Source organism: Molossus molossus, unplaced genomic scaffold (assembly GCF_014108415.1).
Source record: "Molossus molossus isolate mMolMol1 unplaced genomic scaffold, mMolMol1.p scaffold_m16_p_19, whole genome shotgun sequence".
NCBI lineage: Eukaryota > Metazoa > Chordata > Mammalia > Chiroptera > Molossidae > Molossus > Molossus molossus.
Genome location: NW_023425354.1, coordinates 8,129,967 through 8,151,759, shown reverse-complemented (window position 1 = coordinate 8,151,759; position 21,793 = coordinate 8,129,967).

The window sequence follows — 21,793 nt, the reverse complement described above, 5'->3', positions numbered from 1 at the left end:
GGTGCCAGGAGTCGCCACAGGCAGGAGCGGTTTTGTTTTGACCAGAGGCATCAGATGGTAGAGGAGTTGGCTTTCAGTGTCCAGGTGGACTCTCACGGAAGCTTCAGAGGCATGTGCTCCGGGAAGAGTTTGAGGGTCCTGCTGGCGGAGAAGGCAAGGGTCCGGCGGAGGGATGGTGAGGGGGGCAGGCAGGGCCGCAGAGCGGGCCCTCGGGAAAGCTTTCAAGATCGGTCCCCGGAAAAGATACGGTTGTGACTCTTTGAAATGTGTCAGGAATTTCAACAAAGGGAAAAAAAAAATACAGGGACCCAAACAAGAGAGCAGGTATGTTCTGATCTAAACTGGATGTCAGTTTTCCAGTGCCATGGGTTGACTTCACGTGTTAGTCACTGTAACAAAATATTGCAAACTGGGTGGTTTAAAAAATCAGAATTTATTCTAGAAGACCAAAGGGAAGGCCAGTGGACTCTGTGCCATGCCGCTGTCCTAGCTTCTGGTGGTTACGACAATCCCTGGTGTCCCTTGGCTTACAGACAGAACATTCAAACATCTGCCTCCATGTTTACACGACATGCTTCCCTGTGTCTCTCTGTCTCCACGTGGCCTTCTTATAAGGACACCAGCCATTGGATTTAGGTCCCACCCTAACCCAGTATGACCTCGTCTTAACATCTTAATTATATCTGCAAAGACCTTATTGTTCAAGTAACGTCATTTTCTAAAGTTCTAGGTAAACACACATTTTGGGAAAAACACCATTCAACCCAGCATATTGGGTCAAGTTTTTGGGACAGCTGTGTACATATCATAACCTTACAATTGACCCTTGATCAACGTAGGTGTTAGGGGCGCCAACCACCCACATGGTAGGAAATCCTCATATAGGTTCAGTCAGCCCTCTGCCTACTTGGGTTCCCAACCGGGGATGGAAAACAGAGTTGACCTTCGAACAACATGGCTTGCAACTGCTCAGGTCCACTCATAAGCAGATATTTTAAAAAATACGTAACTCCAAACTGCATTGTGCAAGGGTCAGCTGTGCCAACTGTTTTGGATAATTTCCAGAATTCTCTACAACCGGGGCAGAGTGGAAACAAAGATGAGCTCAGCATTGCAGAATTGAAATCTGATTGGATGGAGTCAGAGATGAAAGCCTTCATCGGGGGCTGGGGCTCAGGACGAGCCCACTGCAGGGAGACGGGGATGTCTCCACTTCCCGAGACACAGCAGAGGAGGCTGTGTGCAGGCAGGTACTGCTCTAGTCCTCCTAAATGAGAATTCTTGTCTTTTCTGCCCTCTAACAGGTGGCTGATGTGCATCTATCTCCAAATTCCAATGGGTCTGAGGCTTACTGATACTCCTAGCATATTTCTTTTTTAATACTGTTTTTCATATATATATATATATTTTTTTTTTGATTTTTTTTTAGAGAAAGGAAGGGAGAGAGAAATAGAAACATTGATGTGAGAGAGATACAGCGATTGGCTGCCTCCTGCATGCCCCCTTCTGGAGTTCGAGCCCACAACCCGGGCATGTGCCCCGACGGGGAATCAAAGCTGGACCTCTCAGTCCATGGGACGGCGCTCCATCCACTGAGCCACACCAGCCAGGTCCTAGCGTATTTCTTTATCTGTTATGAGATAAGGGCCAAGCAGCCCTCTGACCCTTATTTAGCAGCACTGAACATAGAGCCAGTATAAAAATGGGAACTGGCTATTGATTTGAGTACTAAAGGGTGGGGAGCATTGTGTAAGCGGAGGTGAAGGACTCGTCAGCTGAAAAATCAAAATAATTATAGAAGGGGGAACGTAAATGCTTTGCTCAGCATGATACATTGTCCAGGTTGGCAAAAATGCACTTACTCAGTACAGTGTAACAGAACGTGATTCTGAGACATCCTGTTGGGGTTAGAGCGTGGGTAGCTTGGAATGACAGGCTAAGACAGGACTCTGACTTTTTTTAATGGAAATAAAAGATGCCATCCAAGATCTTGAAGCAGGGAGGTGGCATGACCAGGCCATGTGGCTGGATGCATCTGGGAGGGGAAGGGCAGCCAGCCAGGTCATCTTTCAGAACGTGTTTGAATGACCCATGGAAGAGGTAGTGCGGCCGTGTGAATGGGGAGAAGACCTTCTAGAGAAACTCCGGAAGTAGAAACCTAGACCTTGACCGTAAAGCTCCGAGAGAAAACTCTAAAATTACATAGAACTTCCAGTTGGGTTAACAGAATAATAAGATGAATAGAAATATACTTAACCAAGAAAAAGGGACCTCGGGGAAAAGTATACTTCGGTTGATTGTCATTGTTGGCGTATAGGAGAGATCATGCCTTTGATGACAGATGTATTGGATTTCTGTTGTCGGCAAACCATCCACAGAGAGATGTTTAGGTGGAGGCTGACATATAAAATCTAGACCTTGGTAGAAATGCTGGAATTCAAAATGCAATTTGGAAGAGAGCTACCGGAAACTTCCGATACATTTCTGAGGAAGAGGGCATGGGGGAAGAGAATGGAGATGCAGACAAAATCTACAGAAAGGAATACACTGAAGGAGGAAACATTTAATACAATTACATGGTGACACAGTAAAAGATACATGACGAGCCCCAAAATATTGTGTGTGCCATGAAAAATACAGGACCATTTCCAGTTGTTTCCAACGTCAATGGGGTCAAAAGAACCAGGCTTGGGACAAGTCCTCACGTGTGAATTTTGGGTGCCCGTGCAAGTCACGTTTCACCTTGGAGCCACAGGTCCTACATGCTTACCACGGAAGCAGTGCTCACACCGCCTGGGACAACCAGAGGCAGCAGCTGGCTGGGATGTAGAGTGTCAGGGATCTCACGGAACGCTCCTGCTGCAGAAAGCTCGAGCTGGTTGGGAACCAGGGAGAGCGCTGGGAGTGGGGCACACTGGACATCTTGGGGACTGCCTGGAGGACGTGTCCTCTGACCTGGTGGAGACGCCAGGCTGGAGCAGGGGATGGAGCACGGATAGCACTGAGGAAAGCAGAGACCGCGCATGCCCAGCACACCCCTTAGAGGTTTAGCGGTCAAGGGAGTCGGTCAAGGGAGCGCAAGTCATGAGACCAAACTTGAGAAGGAAGCAAGACTGAAGGAGGATGTTTTGTTTTGTTCTTTTCCTTTAGGATTTCATGAGATTAGAACACGTGTGTTTACGGAGCAGAAGTCCGGAGACTGTAAAGAGAAGGCACGGATTACGTGGAAACTAACAGAGGGTCACAGGATTGGGTAGAACGTGGAGTTCACAGGAAAAGAAGGAATGAGCCCAGGTTAAAAGTCAATTTAAAACACAGTAAGAATACATACATATTTGAAATAAGAACCACCGCCAACACAAACCAGAAAAAGAAGCAGGAAAGGCCGGTTGGCTTAAGAAAAAAACTCCAAGATGTAGAGGTGAAATATGGAAAGGCTTCGTAACGGATGGATTCTACACTTTCAGGAAATTGAAACAGGATCAAGGACGTGGGGGACGAAATAGATGGAAGCTGCTGGTGATACCACGTTCGGAATGCCTGTCGCTGGCTGGTTCACAGCTGGGAACACGGCCGATGAAGCTCAGAGGGGTCACAAGGAGGGGGGAGGGGAGTTCAGTGATGAGGAGTTTCCATCATCGTTATGCACAGGTTCAGAGGGAGTGGGGAAGTCGGAGAGGTGAAAAGAGAGAAGAGTTTGATCAAACACGTGAAGCATTTAGGTTACACATGTCTCTGCAATACTATATTGTAATGTGTTATTTTATTTAGAAATGTTTTTCCTTTATTGATTTGAGAGAGAAAGGAAGGGAGAGGAAAGAGAGATGGAAATATTGATGAGAGAGAACATCAACTGGCGGCCTCCTGCATGCCCCCCACTGGGGATCAGGCTCACAGCCTGGGCATGTGCCCTGACCAGGAATCGAACTGGCGACCTCTTGGTGCATGGATCGATGCTCAACCACTGAGCCACACCAGCCAGACTATATTTTATGTTTTATAGACATGGTATCATGTTTATCACATATATATATGTAATAAATATATATACATATATATAGATATACATATAGATATAATTATTTGCGCAGGATTGACTACTGGCCATACTAGGAAAACAGGCCTCTGGCTCCAGGAAAGTCCAGGAGACATTCCCAGTACAGAGAATGGACCCAGCCGGGCCGTGCTCATCAGGGAAAGCAGTGAGATCCGCTGGCTCTGGAACCTGGCAAGAAGAAAGGGAGCTCACAGCCTGGGGCTATGGAGAGAGGACAGGCACACCCAGAGGTAAGGAGAGACCCTCCAGCCCAGAAGAGGTGGCCCGCGGGCTCTGCAGTTCTGACTTCTGCACAGCCTCACAATCCATCCTGTGTGCAGGGAGCGTATTGAAGCAGCCAGCCTTGCAGAACAGGGTTAAAAATAAATACGCGCCGACCAGGGACCACACAGGTTTCATCAGTGCCGTGAATGCAGGCGAATTAAGCCGCATTGTGAACCTCATTCTCCGTGTGTGCCCAGCTCCTGCAGGAAGGCGGACCCTCTTTGTCACCTTCCCGGCCATCTGCTGGGACTCCTGGGCCACAGGTCCCACTGAAGACGCTGGACCTGAGCTTCGGGTGCCCAGCGACGGGAGGGCAGTGCTTCCTTACGACAACTGTTCAAGTCTGGAGGGCAGTCAGCAAACCCACGAAGCACCTCTCTGAATCGCTTTCTCTCACGTCAGAAATGCAGCAAAGCCAGGCAGAGAAAGACAAGTACCCCGTGATCTGGCTCATTTGTGGAACACGATGAGCAAAATAAGCTGTGGACCAAAAGATCCAGAGTCATGGAAGCAGGGAACAGACGGACAAACGTCAGAGGGGTGGGAGGGGTGGGAAGAGATGAACCAAAGAATTTCTATGCATAAATGCACAACCAATGGACACAGACGCTAGGCTGGGGAAGACAGGAGGGGGCAGGAGTGGGAAGGAGGGGGTCAATGGGGAAAAAAGGGGGACATCTGTAATACTTTCAACAATAAAATCAATAAATCAAGCATTTGGAAAACGTCCCTGAATAGCCCGTTCTGCGTTCAGCAGGACAGGGATGCGGGCTGCTGTGAGCTACACTGTGAAGGGGGTGTGCACCATCCAGGGAATCTGCGTTCCTGGCCAAGCTAACAGGGACCTGGGGCTCTGGGCTTTGCTTGCCAAGGGATGCAGCTGTGGTCTTTGCAGAGAGAGGGGAGAAAAGGAGAGGTTCTCAGATTTCTTTCTTCTTTGTTCACTTCTCCTTCCTGTTGGAGGTGGGGAGGGGTTGACCAGCCCCTAGGGATTAAGACATTCAAAGTGGTCAGTAATTTCCATAATAGGATTCAGGGATCAGATTCAAAAGCAAAGGATAAGAAGGGCGGATGACTGAAGGGCATCTCCATGAGCCGGGACACGGGGTAGGTGCTACTCTAAGGGGAGGAAGCCTTCCTGTCTTGACGGAATGATTTCTATTCTAATAACGGGCTATAAGATTGAGAGAATGAGACAGACCTTTGGCAAGGGAGAAAAACAGAAGTGGGGGGAAAAAAAACAGCATTCAACTGTTGGGACACATTTTTTTTGCAAAAGCAAATGGAGCCCAGAGCACAGGGAGGAAGGAAGAACCTGTAGCCGGACTCCTTGTTGAGCTTGACTTTTACAGAAGCAGCGATGCGTGCAGTCACGTTTCACAGTATGTTCCGAAAGTGGGATTAGCTTACTTCATTCATGGAAGGAATACTAAGTAATGGATCGGGTTGCTGTCTGTCTCGCTCACCCTTGCTCTGTCTCTCTCTCGTTTACCTTTATCCATCTCAGACTCGGCGCTTGTCCTTGGAACCACCTCCCTGCATGTATTTTTGTCTCAGGTAGTGATGCAGCTACCCTGTTGCTTCCGCTGTAGAGGTTACAAACAGGCTCTAGGGTTCCACAAACCGAGTTTCAATTCTTTATCTAGTGACCTCTGTTCGACAAACTGAGTTTCAATTCTTTATCTGTTGATCTCTGTTAAATCACTTAAAGTTTTTAGCTTCAGCTTCTTTTTTTTTTAATAAAGATTTGTTTTAATTGCCCTTTGAAGTTTACAACAAAATTGAGAGGTAGATAGATTTCCCCTACATCCCTGCCCCCCCATCCATGCTTAGCTGTCGCCTTATCAATGTCACTCATCAGAATGATACCTTATTAGCTGGCTCGTCACAGTCGCCCGAGGCCCATAGTTGACATTACCGTTCACTCTTGGCGTAGTGTATTCAATGAATTTGTGCAAAACTATGATGACATCATGATAATATCATCCTACAGGGTTTCACCGCCCTGAAAGTATGTGTATTAAGGCAAGAAATAAAATATTTTGAAAATCCTCATTTGAAAAAAAGAAGGGTGCTTTTAGCACCACCCTCTAGGGTTGTTGTAAGATTAAAGGTGATGTTATCCCTAACACACATAGCGTATTATTCATGACATATACAAAAATTGAATTTTTCCTCTCTGGTTCCACTTCACCGTCACTCTCCAGAAGCAATCGCTATGGTGACTTTGGTTCCTGATCCCACGGGCCGCACGGAAGCTGTAACACTGGTGCATTGGATCATGTCTCTGTGTGTAAGTACACAGCCTAGGATGCTTTACATTTACGTCAACAACAAAATAACTAACGTTCACTTCCTTCTGAACCTTGTTTCTCAATTTCGCTTTTGCAAATTTTCCATTCTTACACGTATGGTTCTTACGCATTTCTTTGCAGTGTTATACATTATTCTGTCACGGAAAAATCCCTTCTTTCGTTTATCTTGAACCTTTTGATAAACTGGTAGGTCTTTTCTGGCTTGGAGAAATTATAAGCAGGGTTATCATGAATATTTTCCTGCCTGTGTCCTTCTGCATGATGCTGAGAGTTTTGTTTGTTTTTCGTAAACTATAGACCTAGAAATGGACTTTCTGAGTTACAGACATGCCCAGTTTTAGTTTTGCTATTCCACGTTCCTCCCGAAAGGGTTGTAGCAATTCATATTTCAGCGGAAGTTGCTCTTCAGCTGCCTTTCTGGCCAGGAGTGGTGATCTTGCAATCTTAATTTTTGCCATTTTGTAAGACGGCATCTTATTCTTGTTTTGATTTGCAGCTCTCTGATTGCCAGTTAAACGGAACATCTTTTCATAGGCTTTGAATATCTGAGATTATTGTTTTTGAAACTCTTCCTCCAACACTTGGCCTAGTTTTTCTCTTGAGTTATATGCCGTTTTCTTATTGTCTTGTTGGTCTTTATACTGCATACCAATCTCTTGTCGGTTGAAGATTCTGGTTTAACTTTGTTTATGGTATCTGTGGTTATTCAGTTTCTCCTTTGTTTTATTAATCTTTTAAATAGCCACATTTCTTAATCTCTTATTTTTTTTTTTTGTTTTAAGCCTTGGCTTGGAATTGTGTTTTGGTATAGTTTTACACTATTCCAATGATTGCCAAAATTTAGCAAGTGTTGCAATCATTTGGAGAGCCTGTTAAAAGTACAGAATTCTGCCCGGCTGCTGTGGCTCAGTGGTTGAGCATCAACCCCTGCACCAAGAGGTCACCGGTTCAATTCCGGGTCAGGGCACATGCCCAGGGTGTGGGCCTGATCCCCAGTGGGGGGCGTGCAGGAGGCGGCCAGTCGATGTTCTCTCTTATCAATGTTTCTCTCTCTCTCTCCCTCTCCCTTCCTCTCTTTCTAAAAATCGATAAAGAAAAAAAAAATTTCAAGTACAGAATTCTGGCCTCTCTTGAAGACCGAGGACTCAGGGTACGAGCAAAGTAAGTTTTAAAAACAGATTCTCATGAAAGGTGATCTGCAAATGTACTTTGAGAAATCCCGGAGTAGACCATATTGGGATGACCCTTGGTCAAAAGACAGGAGACTACCCTCCAAGGAGCCCTTTTCCTTTTTAAAAAAAATTATTTTGGGCATTCTTGTTGGAAGCAGCCTTGAATCTGGGGAAATGCATGGAGATAAATCCCACTGATAAGAGGGAGAGGACTGCTTTTTCAACCCTCCCCAGTGCCCTGAAACGGGAGATATTTGAAATCTTACAAGCCCAACACCCCAGTGGAAGCAAAACCTTGTTCTAACAAGGGACGTGGGCAATGGCTTATAAATCTTGCGAAGGCATATTTCCATTATTCTATTCATGTCTTCAACTGTGAATTTTCGAAAACAACTCCTCCAAACAGCGATTGTGAAATAAAAAATAAGTAGAGCACGAAGTGTTTAAGACACGGGTTTTTTGAGTGAAAACCATGTCAGGGATACAGAAAAGTGGATGAAGAGCAGGGACACCGGGGGCACCAGGAAAGTTGTGTTGTTTGTTTGTTTGTTTGTTTGTTTGAAGGGGAAGGAATCTAACAGAGATTTGACTTGGGCGTTTTTCCCGTTCTCAGCCAGATTTCTTCCCCTTTCGTGTTTCTGTGCAGTACCCAACGTTTGACTGTTTGGGATTCGTTCAGAACCCCATCAATAAAGCGGCTTCCTGTTTTAGTTTAGGGAAGCTATTCACCTAATTTAGGAAATAACTGATCCATGTTCCGAGACAAAGCTCTTTTGTTCAAAGGGCCTGAAGATTAGAGTGACAAGCAGGGGACATTTGACCCAAATCCCAGATAGCCCTGGGAGTGGATTTCCCTGTGCAGCACAGCGCACGGTGGAAACGTTAAAGCAGGAGCGAAGGGGCCAGGAGAAAGTTCCCTTCCCCACGGAGGGAGCAGGGCTGGTCGATCCTTTCCAAGGGCCTTTGTTTACGCTCCTCGGAGGGGCAGACGGATTCTCGGGAGGTGTTTTGGTCAGTTTTATTAGGAAGTTGACTCAGGTCTGTATTCCTCGGAGAAGCCAGACAGAAGGCAGGGGCCCCGCTCACAAATCTTTAGGAAGTGTTGAAAGCTGAATCATTTCAGACGTGTAAATCCTGTTGCAACAAATAGCCCACATTTGCTTGTTTTGGACAGCCAGAGACAGAAAAACTCACATGTGAGCTGAATACCAAAATGGGGGCCAGATGAAAAGAATAGGGTGGGGAGAGGGAAGGGTCTGTTTCTGTGCTGGGGGTGTCCTGTGGAGCTGAAAAAGCCCTCTATTCCCCACCCCGCCCCCTCTCATCCATCCGCAGGGAACTTTGCAATCACAGATGCACTCCAAGAGGAAGTTACACGATGGACTCTTTGGGAAAAGGTATACTCTCAACTTTAGAATAAACGTTACCTTTATAGTGAGAATGGTAAAAGGTATTCTAAAAATGTACACTGTTTAAAGGTATATTATCGCTCCTGGCTGTATTCCAAGTTGGTTTTATATATATACACATATATTTTTTTTGAAAGTCTGTGATTCAACTGAATGAACAAAATGTCTTCCAAATGAACAACCTAGTTATTGTTTTGATCACAGAATCTCAAAAGTCTTAAAATGCATGCATAGATAGGTTTGCCAAGGGTCTTTACAAAACATATCATTTCTGTCGAATAATTCTTTGGTGGACAGAAAATTCATCGGAGATCCGCCCCCCGTGAACACAGAGATCCAGGGTGTTAAATGAAGACTGAAATATAAGGGACGTGACTCCAATCCGGCAGACTGTCACACCACGAATGGCCACAGGTCTCACCTTGCTCCTGAACTCTGACAGTCAATATTTGACTGCTGGGCCGGTGAGGACCTGAACAGTAAATATTTTACGAGGGGAACTGGAAACTCCCCTTTGCTCTGTCCTTCCCTTACATTAAACATGTTAATTTATATTAACTAGGAACCAGATAATTCTCTATTTGCCCCTGTCAATAATTAGTCATCATTTTGAATCCTGAATCCTGCTTCTATCACAAATAGGATCCCCTCCCCCCCTGGCCAAAGTGGGTTCCATCTAAAAATCAGCAAAGGGAGTATGCAGCTACTGACTGAGAAAAATTGGGAGCCGGTGATAATATATAGTGCATGTTGATAATTTATTCTCTGATAACAGGAGAATGATCAAAGTCCGTCTTGCTTTAAGTGACTTAATAAATGGGGTCCTAGGCTGCCGATCCCCTGCGTATCTGAGCTTTGGTGACTTCCCTCTTGTCCTTGGAGGGAGACAGCTGGTGTTCATTATACATCAGATTAGGATGCACACCAAAAAGAAAGTGGGCAAAATGAATAAAAAGGGAGTTCTGGTAACTGCGGTTTGATCCTGGGGGTGTCAAGGTGAAGAATCCATCCTGTTCCCCAGCCTGCTATAAACTCGATCCATTTCATCACACACACAAGCGAAATTCCGCAGTGTTTTCTTAAGAATCTCGGTCGCTTTTATTTACTGTGGGAGAGGCCCCTCGGTTTTTCTTTCTTCTTCCTTTAGTGCAACACTAATGCATTTTATATGTCCTTTAATCTCCGTTTCAGTTCTGTCAATATTTGAGCTTATCTTAAAACGAAGAACTCCAAAGGAGGGTCAAAGAAAGTCAATTCTCACTCCGGAAGGCAAATAACAATTATTTCATTAAACGTCCGATTCACAGAGCGCCCCTTGGACCAGTTCTTGATATAAACAAGAGGGTGCCCTTTCGCCCAAATCCATCCCTTGTGATGGATGCTTAAAACGCCTAGGTTTTCTAATATGGGGTGAACGTCCTAAACAGGCACATTCATTGACAAGTCACTGAAAGAGTGCTGGTCCCTCTGTGAAGAGGTCCCTACTCGCGAAGACGGGACACAGGTGGCAGGGACCCAGGGACCCAGATATTGATCCCAGGTTGGCCCGTTTGGCTTCCCTAAGGACACCTCGCTGGGAAGAGCAGCTCAGCACCCGGCATCTTCTCCGTGGGCCGAGCAAGTCATAGTGTCCTTTGGTCCCTCAGCTGTGATGAAGACAGAAACCAGGAGTCACGCTTAGCCCATGAGTACGCACGCCACCAGGGCCGGCTGAGTTGCTCAGCCTGTTCCAACAGGTATTTCTTTTCCTCTGAGCTTCTAGCTGCAGAAGCTCTGGTGATTGTCTTCATGAATGTGAGCCTAACCCCAGCAAAAGCACTGCAGAAAGACTGGCGGCTGCGCGCCCGTCCTCCAGCTTCTGGAACAACCGGGGGTGGCCAGGTGCGCCGACGGGCGTTTGCTTCTTGGCAGCCTGGCTCTCATACCCTGCGTGGGCAGGAAACACACACACGCTACGACAGACGCCCACTCAGACCTGCACTATTAAAAATGGAGGCGGCCGGAGGTTTCTCACCCCCGCCCCCCCCTGGGCTCTAGCGGGCCAGCAAAGGGACACAGACATTCCTCACCCACGCTCGCTCCGGGCACTGTCTGTAGGGGCAGTGTGAAGACTCCGTGTGTCGGCACATTCCACACTTGGGGGGCGGATTCCACACTGGCGTGGCTCTTTTCCCGGCCCCTTCTTTGGACATTTATACCTTTGGAGACCCGGGCTCCGTCCTGCTGCGAAGCAATCAGTGCTGAAGAAATGACAACCAGCACGCAGGTGGCAAGGCCCGGAGGGAGCGAAGCCAAATGGGAAGGAAAGGAGAAAGGGGCCATGCGGGGACGGAGGAAGCTTCCTCTGGACGCGGGGACGGAGTAGCTCTCTGGGGACCCCGGAGGCCAAGTACTGAGATCTTGGATTTGCATAGAAATTTAAAAAGTCAGATCTAGTGGAAGAGGAGAGAGCAGAGCTAGCCCGTAGCGCGGGCTTGAATGAGGCAGTTTGTCCGGTCTGCACTCTGGCGTGTCCGTCAGTCACTGGTGGCAATGGGTGCAAGGAGCTGCAATTTGGGGGTGGAACAGAGTTTGCTATTAAGTTCATTTCTTTGAACAGACACGCTGGCTGGAGACCGCCATGCTGACCGCTTATAGGTCATAGACTGACCGCTTATAGGTCCTTATCTCTTTTCGTGAACCTGTTGGTGGGTTGATATCAAGACATGAACCCCAAATATAGAACTATTTTAGATATTATTAGAGATTCTTCTATTTGGACATCACGCGTGCGTGTGCGCGCACACACACACACACACACAACATTTGGGATGTCGGTTTACCTTCTATTAAGCCTCACTAGATTAATAAATGTATGTATCCAAACAAAAGTATATCAGATGCACCCCCATAGACGGCATGGTGATGAAGACTCTGGACTCCGATGGAACTGACCTTACATCCTAATCCCACAACATTCTGGTTCTGTGACCTTAGACCAGACGCTGCACGTAGCTCATTCTCTGCTTCCTCATTTGCCCAATGGGATGACAATTCCCTGTTCACTGCAGTGAGATGTGATGATGATCAAATTGTGTGACCAACCATTATGGAGGGGTTTTGTTTTTAAACCCTACATCTGTTGTTTAATTTATAGGCAATTTACGCCAGGATCATTATAGACTTAAAATAAGAACAACAACAACAAGACAATAGTAATGATAAAATCCCCCTCCTCATCACCAGTTCAGTGAGCATCTCATTGCACTGCCTTCTGTATGCACTAGCTCGTCAGCTCTGCTGTCATAAAGAAACCTCATCGGACAATGGCTTAAAAAAGATACGAATTTATTTCCCGTCCACGTTACTGCTCTGAGCAGGGTGGTTAGGTCGTCGGGGTCGCTCGTCTTTACCCGGTCCTTCAAGCACTCCCCCTTTTCCCCCCTGGTTCCCCCACCATCCCCTGGAGCAGGTATAGGCAACCTGCAGTTCCAAGTGAAACCGGCCTCCTTTCTGGCCTGGATGCAAAGTGCTACTGAAACACAGCCGCACGTCTTACAGGTCCCATCTACGGTTGCTCTGAGCCCACCGGAGCAGAGTTGAGAATTTCAATGATCTCATGGCCACAGAGTCTGCAATGTTAACTCTCTGACTCTTTATAGAAAAAGCCGGCAAACCCGCATCCCGGAGTGCTGTGGTCATTGCCATGCTCAGAGCCAGATCACAGGCTCGACCACGGGCCAGGGCTGAAGACAAGGCGGCAGTTTTTTAAGAGAGGCAGGAGATGTACACATCGCGCTTCTGAACATAACAGCATTTCATTCCTTCAACAAATATTTGCACACCAATTTGTGCTAGCCACAACTCTGCTGGAAACACATCCTATTGGCGAAAACTTGGTCACACGACAACCTCCCACCGCTAGAAGGTTCAGAAAAACAACATCATCGTCAGGTAAGGCTATGAGGCCAGCGTCAGCTCAGTGTGATTGGCTTTGCACTTTGCAACTATAACGTGCTAAGAAAAGAGGAAAGAGCAGAGAGCCCTGGACGACAAGGAAGACATCAAAAGTGACATTGTTATAGGATGAAGAGCCATAGAAAGATTGGGATTCTCGACTCATACATGTTGATCCGTTTTCTGCTCTATGCCAAGCTGTGGGGATATTAGTGCTGAAGAAGCCACATGTCGCCCAGAACTGTGTACTATTGGAATCGACTTCCTAGTCTGAGAAGTTACTGTGTGACATCCAGGTTCTTTCCTGGGGGCTTGCTTCACAAGGGACAGCCCCTTCTCCAACTCAGAAGTCAGTGTCCTCACTGGCCAGCAGTCAGTGTCATGTCATGGCAAACTTACATTCTCTTCATCAGCTTACTTTGTCTAAAGTCTAAAGCACAGTCATTCTTTGTTTCTGTTTTTTGTTTGTTTTGTTAATCTTCACCCAAGGATATTTTCCCATTGATTTGTAGATAAAGTGGAAGGGAAGGAGAGGGAGAGGGAGAGGGAGAGAGAAAGAGAGAGAGAGAAAGAGAGAGAGAGAAACATCGACGTGGAAGAAACACATTGATTGGCTGCACCCCACAACCCTGACCAGGGCCGGGGATAGAACCTGCAACCCAGGTACGTGTCCTTGACTTGGAATTGAAGCCACGACCCTTCAGTCTGCCAGCCGACACTCTAACCACTGAGCCAAACCAGCCAGGGCCGTTCATTCTTTAAAAGATAAGAAACAGCATTTTCAAACACAGGTATTGGTGTATATGCGATTACCCATAAAGAACTTACAAACACACGAATGCTTTGGATAAAGCATACAGGATACACGATATCTAAGAGCTCTAGATGTGAAAACAAGCACTCCCTGAACTTACGGTTTTGTGATCATTCGGCCATTGACTGTTTTGTGGCCAATAAGGTTTGGCCGCTACCTGAAGGTGGACCATTCCTAGGAAACCTCTCAGGGGCCAAAGCGTCTTAAAGCGAAGAAGCAATTACCGTGAATTCATATGGAAAACTTTTCCAGTGTTGCCAGACTCCCAAAATAGCCTACCAAATCAAACCAAATAATACATAAAACCTAATGTAACAGCAACTGGCCGGAGACACAAGAGCAATGTGATCAATACACAACTTCGCTACTAGCAGAAGCAATAATCATTTCCGCAGTGTGCAACCTATTTCTCTCCCTCGGTGTCAATAGCGCGAATGGGGGACCCAGGCATGTCCAATGCACGCAGTATCTTTATTTTGTTCACCACGATCAAAAGGCTTAGTTACGTGCAGTTTTACGCTACGCATAACACCCTTACAAGCTCTCGTGGGATTCTCAGATACCTAACAGCACATTGTGCTAACGGATGCACAGAGTAAATCCAGGTCTAGCACAGATGCTCACAGACACTCAGAACGAGGGTGCTTGATGCAGAGAGATGCTGAGTGTAGTTCCCGGGGAAGGAGCTTGGCGGGGCCGCTCCCCCTGCTTGGGGTGTGCGCGCCCCTATAACCATGTGTGCAAAACAAATGCTCAGTGGCAGTTTCACTTTTCGCCTTTTTTCCTAAAAGCAAACATCTGATCCAGGTTTCTTTTGGTTAGCAAAAGCAGACGTAATTTAGGTCTTTCATGAAAGCAAAGGGGCGGAACGCGACCTTTTGAAAAGTGGGGGATATCTGCATTATTTTCAATCCAGTAGCAACAAAATACCAAAATAACTGCCACCTAATGAACACGCACTGGGTGTTCTTATTTACAAGTTGTTGATTTTTTTTGTTTTTGTTTTTAATAAAAATGAGCTCACTCCATCCTCACAGCAACCCCCAACACAGATCCCATTTCGTAGATGAAGGAGACAGGAGACCCAACTGTGAATCAGAAATCTCATCTTCTCATCATGTCCCCGAATTGCATCTAATTTGTTTGAAAACGTAAAGCTCACAGGAATGGAAGTCGAAGAGGGCGCTTGTGTACAGATTTTAATAGGGTATAAATTGTGTACAGACGCTGTTACAATTTGGATAGAGGTTTGCAATAATAAACTAGAACAAAAGAGACGGATAAAATCCGGGACTGTGAATGAAGCATTGTGCTCCATCCATTTCGGGAGGTCTGGTCTCAGTGAATCATACTATCTGGAAAGGGGGCCCAGAAAAACAGGGCATTTAATGAGCCACCTAAGGTGATTTTGATCACTAGTCAAATTAGGAGGCTTCATGGAGAAGGGTGTGCCCGTGTCCCGGAGGGAGGGAGAGGGTATTCACAGCTGCTGGCAGCTGGGATGGAAAAGAGGGTCTGTGGATACTTTCTCATTGACTTATCAACAACTGTTTACCAAACACGCAGGATATGCCAGGCCCTGGGCGAAGTGCGCGGAGACAGCGGTGGGCCACGAGGCGGGGCCCCTGCTCATGGAGTTTACGCGCGGAATAAACATCGAAGCGAGGGGAGGGCATGACGACAGGCCGGCTGGGGACCCGAGCGCAGAGAATTCCTTGCCGAGGGGCCCTACCATCTCCACCGCCGCACTCAGGGAACGCGGGCCGTCCCTCACGTGGAGTCGGGAAACGCGCCCCTTTCCGTGGGGCGAGAGCGGGTTTCAGCGGGTGGAAGGGGATGTCGGGGTCAGGCCACGTTCGGGAACAGTAGGAACGGGGGACAGGGCATAGGTCGGCCACAGGCCTGGGTGGGCAGATACCCGCGGAGTCTACTGTTTCACCCCAGGCGAGGGAAGAACAGCAGTCTGATGGTACACATTCTGCCTTTCATCCCCACGGAGATGCGAGGCAAAGGGAAGAGGGAACGTAGGGGCAGACCATGGTGCTAGCAGAAGGGACAGAGTTAGGACGTCACGCTGGGGGAAAAGGAGGACAAACTCCACTGTGAAGACGAGGTCACAGAGAGGTCAATGAGCAGGAGGATGGGGCCAGCCCTGGGAGTCACACTTGACATGTGCGAGAGTAGTTCTGGGAAGACAGGGAACAGCAGAGAGATGTCGGGGGGCTGGACAGTGATCAGGCAGATCGAATGTAGGGCAATGGACTTAGGTGCCCATGAAGAATAAGAATTACAAAGTTGCTCCAAGATATCTTAGGTTAAAATTAAGAGGATACATAGAGAACTCCTGAGCATTACTGAGAATTGGAACAAAAAAGCCCAAGCGGAGAAAGGAAGTCATTGAAAATTATAGAAAAAGAGTGGAAAATTCTATAAATGGGGAAGAAAGGGGTCCAAGGGAGTTTTAACAATTAGGAAGAATAGAACATTTCAAGCCATTATATTCTTTAAAAAAGAGTGTACCCAGAGCCGTTACATGCTATTGTTAACAGTTTGGTCAGTTTTCATGCCGCTGGGCCGCCGAATCATGCAAGGAGGCTACCCAGGTACAACCGTCCAGTCTTTGTAACTGCTTCTCCGTGTTTTCCCCAGGTGACCATCTAACCCCCTCAATAGTTTTTCCACCAGGTGGCAATGCCCCCTTACTATTGAAGAGCTGAAACCTCAACGTGAGGAAACTGGTGAATATCTGGGGTTTCTGAACGGACACTCTGACAACTGTCTTTGTTTAGAAAGTTGACAGTTTCATCAGACTTTCCTCCTGCCAAGCCCGTCGCAGGTTCCCAAGCCACTGACAACACACAACCTGAGTAGGAACCTGAGGACTTTATAGCAAATGAAGGTCACTTAGTGTCTTGGGCTCCAAAGTGCGGTTTCCAGATAGAAGAATAAGAGAACGCTTCTGTCATCTGAAATTTGGGGAGTGCTGGGGGGAAATAGCAGGAACTCTGAGATACTTGTAAGAAAGAAGGGATGGGTGAGATAATGGATTAAGAAAGATGACAAGATGATGGAACAAGGGGGAACATCAGGGATTCTTACATGTTCCTGAATTCGTAATCGATACGCATGCGTTGAATGGATAAAGGAGAAAACAAATAAGGGCCCTTTGCAAAATGCAGTTAGGATCCAGTGCTCCAGAAGTTATGGAAAGCATAAATGGAAACATTTTTACAACTCAAGTTTAAAGCCGAGAGGGAGACCCGGTCAGAAAACTGCAGTCCGCTGCCTCACTCCAGTCTGCTGCCTGTTTTTGCAAATGCAGTTTTGTTGGAACGGCCACACTGACCCAGTCACTGCTCATCCAGGTGCTATCACAGCAGAACTGTGTGTTTGTCACAGAGACCCTGTGCTGGGAAAACCCCCAAATGCTTCCAGTGTGGCCCTTTACTGTGAAATGTGCTGATCGCTGGAGTAGCATGTTAAGGACAAGCGTTTGGGAACCAGACAAATCGGTCCCAGTTCCAATACTTAGCAGCGTTTGACCTGAACATATTTTCTGGACCAAAGTGAGCCCTGCTTTGGAAACAGTGCCCCGGTGATACACAAACAACATTACTGTCCATCTCTGTCTTTCTCTGGAAAACTAAATGAAAGGCAAGGTCACTTCTTCGCCTCCCATCAGCCCTCAAACACCAAAACCAAAAGCCTTTGTCATCTATGGAACAATGGCTGGGGACATGGTGCCACTGTGCTATTCTGATGAGGACTCTACCTCCAAGGAACCTCTCTCTCAGCATCCAAACTGCGGAGGGGCTCGGAGTCTGCTGGGCCATGGCTGTAGGTCTGACACTGGTCACTGTCCTGACCAAAAGCCTGGGCCCCGAGCCTCACCAAAAGGCAAGAAGAAAAGCAGAGAGCTGATGGGGCGTGTTCAGCCCTCACCCTCAGTGCCTCTGACCCCGGCCTCGGAGGTCCGGTCTGGCCTAGAGGCCATGGAAAGGTGGTTCTGATAGTCCCCCTTCTCGTCCCTCACTGACTTGGTGCTTAGCTGCCAGGAAAGGTCTCTGGCGAACACCTATAGAAACAGTGTCTACATGTAAAGCATGAATCACTGGAAATGGGAACTCTGTCAAAATAAGGGAATTAGGTTCATTAAAGGCGCGGTAGCCGAGTTGACTGTGTGGCACGTAATGGCCGGGGCTGGCACCCCATGCCGCCCTGGAGCGAACCCACCCACACTTGGCAGAAGGAGTGACCCTACCCACCCAGCCTCTTGGCTTTCTCTCTAGTTTAAATGTGCTTAAATGAGTAAAATCTGGGTTTGGACTGTGGGCCTTTCTTGTCTTCCAGATTGGGGGCTGCGTTGTATCAATGGCACTGGGACAGAGAGCAAAGAGAACTCTGCCCGTGGGGTGGAGGGGCTGACATCGGCACGCGGCAGCGCGGCTCCTCCGGTCGCAGGGTCTTCGGGAGCTCGGGCAGCAAGCAGGGGAATGTACATTCAGGCTCTGGAGACACATTCCCAAGACCGCACGCTGATCCCTGCCTCGTGATAGAAAAGGAAGCAGGTCCCCGGAGCCAAAGACCCAGTGCCCAGGGTGCCCCTCTAACCACACTGGCACAGAGCCCAGAGCCCGCCCTCTGACCCCGGGGGTGGGCCTCAGCACACGGCTCTGAGGGCCTCTGAATAGTAGTAACTAGAAAGCAAGGGCCGGGTGCTAGGCAGACAGAGGACGGAGTCAAGGAAATGAACAAATGCTTCCCCAATACATTCTCCCCAAAAGACTCACTTTAAAAAGTAATAACAGCCACAGATGTACGTTCTCCTCTCCCTTCTTAGCAGCATGTTGTACGACTGTGGTCGAATTTCCTGAAAATCCAGGTGGAATGAGGGGAAGTTTGCAAAGAGCATTTAAGGAAAACAGTGCGCCAGGCTTCACTGCATGTGGGTTATTTCTTCGAAACCTGCGTGTTCGTCATGAGTGCCCAGTGCAGACAGCATGGGGCGCCCCTGATGTCAGTCATCTGCAGAGTCACACGGGGGACGTAGCTGACCTGGCATCGTTTTTATTAGAAGAAGAAAGGATTAGGAAAAGACCAGCACACCTGGGTGGGAAGAGGGTGTAATCGGGCTTCACTTTCTCATTTGTCTCTTTGTTTTCGACGATGAAATCGTCACAGCCAAATTGATTTCGATATCTACAACGCCCGACTGTCACTGCGCAGCACACACAACTGGCCGAGACGTTTCCTAACAACTTGAGCCAGAATAAATGAGTTGCTAAAGGCTGTGTTTTAGGTAATTCATTTAGTGACCGTTTATTGAGCATCTACAGTGTGCAGGAGAGAAGCAGTTATGGGCAAGACAGACACGAAGTCTTACCTTCTTCACCTACTGAAAAAGCAGACATTGTATCATCACAGTGATGATTTTTTTTTTAAAGCCAAAAGAGGTTTTCAACGAAGACGTGAAGGAAGAAGGAAGTTCAGTTGCACAGGAAGTCGGACTGTGGCTGAGAATGGGAGGGCAGGCAGAATACCCGACGACGGAGAACGGGCTTACCATTTGATTAGCAGGAAAACGTTTCCTGGCCTTTTCTATAGTCCTCAGGGTTTGGCTTCAACAAAGGAGTCACACCAATGAACTTGCATTTTCGAGAGGGGACAAACTGTAACCAAGAAAAGCAAGTGTGGGCCATGGCGAGAGGAGGCTCAGAGAAGCTTAATGATTAAAACAGTGAGAACGAAGGGAAAATGACGATTGTTTTCTCTTTTTCAAAAAATGAAATAGAGGAGTTTGAATCGACTATGTCGAGGTTTTCCTGAGCGGAGTGCAGAGATCCCAGCTTCAGGCAACGGGGGCTTCTTCTCCTCGCTGCCCGCCCTCCATGCACGGCCCCTCACCTCTTCGCCCCCAACTGTGCATTGCATTCGCTGGATATGGCAGCAGATGTTGACTACTCCCATCTCTGCTGGGCTTGATGCATTTTTTCGGACCATATTTGCATAGACCTTGTAAGCAGAAAAACCTCTTGATCAAAATATAAAGGCTATCTCTGGAGCCAGTTCTTAGCCTTTCTAGTGGGTACCTGTGGCATTTTAAAGGAAAAAGTTGTGCCCTTTGCCAACTTCCATGTCCATAGTGTGAGGTACCAGGCATTGCAGACATGGGTTGGACAGTCTCAGGTAGGCTGTGATCCCTAAGAAGGTCAGAGGTTTGCTATAACAGAGCATCTAGGAAGCAGTTTTTATAATGTGTACTAACACTAACCTTGGTCACTGGTTCGATTCCCGGTCAGGGCACATGCCCAGGTTGTAAGCTAAATCCCCAGTGTGGGGCATGCAGGAGGCGGCCAATCCATGTTCTCTCTCATCCATGTTTCTATCTCTCTCTCCCTCTCCCTTCCTCTCTCTAAAAATCAATAAAGAAAATAAAATTTTAAAGTGTAATATTTAGACTCCATGAACTTCTATCTTTTTCCCCCTTTATTCATTTTAGAGAGAGAGGAAGGGAGAGGGAGAGAGAGATAGAAACATCGATGAGAGAGAACATGGATTGGCCACCTCCTGCATGCCCCTCACTGGGGATTTGGCCCACAACCAGGGCATGTGCCCTGACCGGGAATCGAACCATCAACCTCTTGGAGCATGGGTTGATGCTCAAGCACTGAGCCACACCGGGTGGGCATCCATGAACATCTGTCTTCAAGTTTTAGTCATTTCAGATTTATGTTATGTAAAAAATAAACAGTAGAGTTGCTTTTTTGTGTAGTTGGTTGTTTTTCCTCTAGTGTTTTCTCTAGGCAAACTCTACGGCACTTGGAGACAACATTATCAACAAACGACAATACTGATTTTGTTTTTGTTTTTTTAGTTATGGATTGGGAAAATCTAAGTCTTTACCAAATATTCTCAGGAAGCCTCCTAAACCTTCAGTGAGAAGATCATCAGCTATGCTTACCTTGGACTGGTCATAGATTTGTAGTTATCACATATGGGCAAAGCATTGTTCTAGGGTAACTGTTCCTAATTATCCCTGTAGACAGAAGAAGAATCTAAGATGAGAAGCAGTTCAATAGCTTGGTCCAAGTGCCCAGCTGGTTGATGCTGGAATCAGGATCCCAACGCAGGCAGCTTGATTCTTGTGCATCGAAACACAAAGACATTCTGTAGATGGACGTCAACACACACGTCCCAGTGACATCATGACCTGGGGACTTCACTCTTTATTTTTTTATTTTTTTCCTTGGTATGAGCGTAAAAGACGTGCAGTTGTGATCTCATAACTCGTACATCGGCCTCTTAACACTACAGACTGACTGCCGTGTGTGGCTGGGGTTTTATTTTCTCGTATAAATATGTTCGCAAGATTGTCATAGTGTATCATGGCTGGTGTTTTTGTTTATCAGCATGTCCCCAAGTCATCCTTGCAACCGTAAATATGCTTCTGAATCAGGGACCAGCAATATCCTGTCCACAGCCAGAGGTGGTCGCCGTCTTTCTGGGGAGCCGAGCAGAGCCCTGCTTGTTTGTGTGGGTGTCGTCCAGGGCCCCTTTCCTGAGCGACACGGCAGAGGTCATCATTGTGACGCCGGGCCCCGGGCCGTGGCTCACAGGCACAAAAACATTCACTATGTTGCCAACTCCTGGTCTACGTCTTGATTCCTAATAACCCGTCTAATATGGTGTCAACAAAATTCCACAGTAATACTGAGGCAAACAGCAGTGTGGGACACTGTTTGATATTTTCACGGAAAAACAAAATGTCTCATGCTTTGAGAAAAGAAAAATATATCAGGCTAACATTTCCTACAACCCAATACATG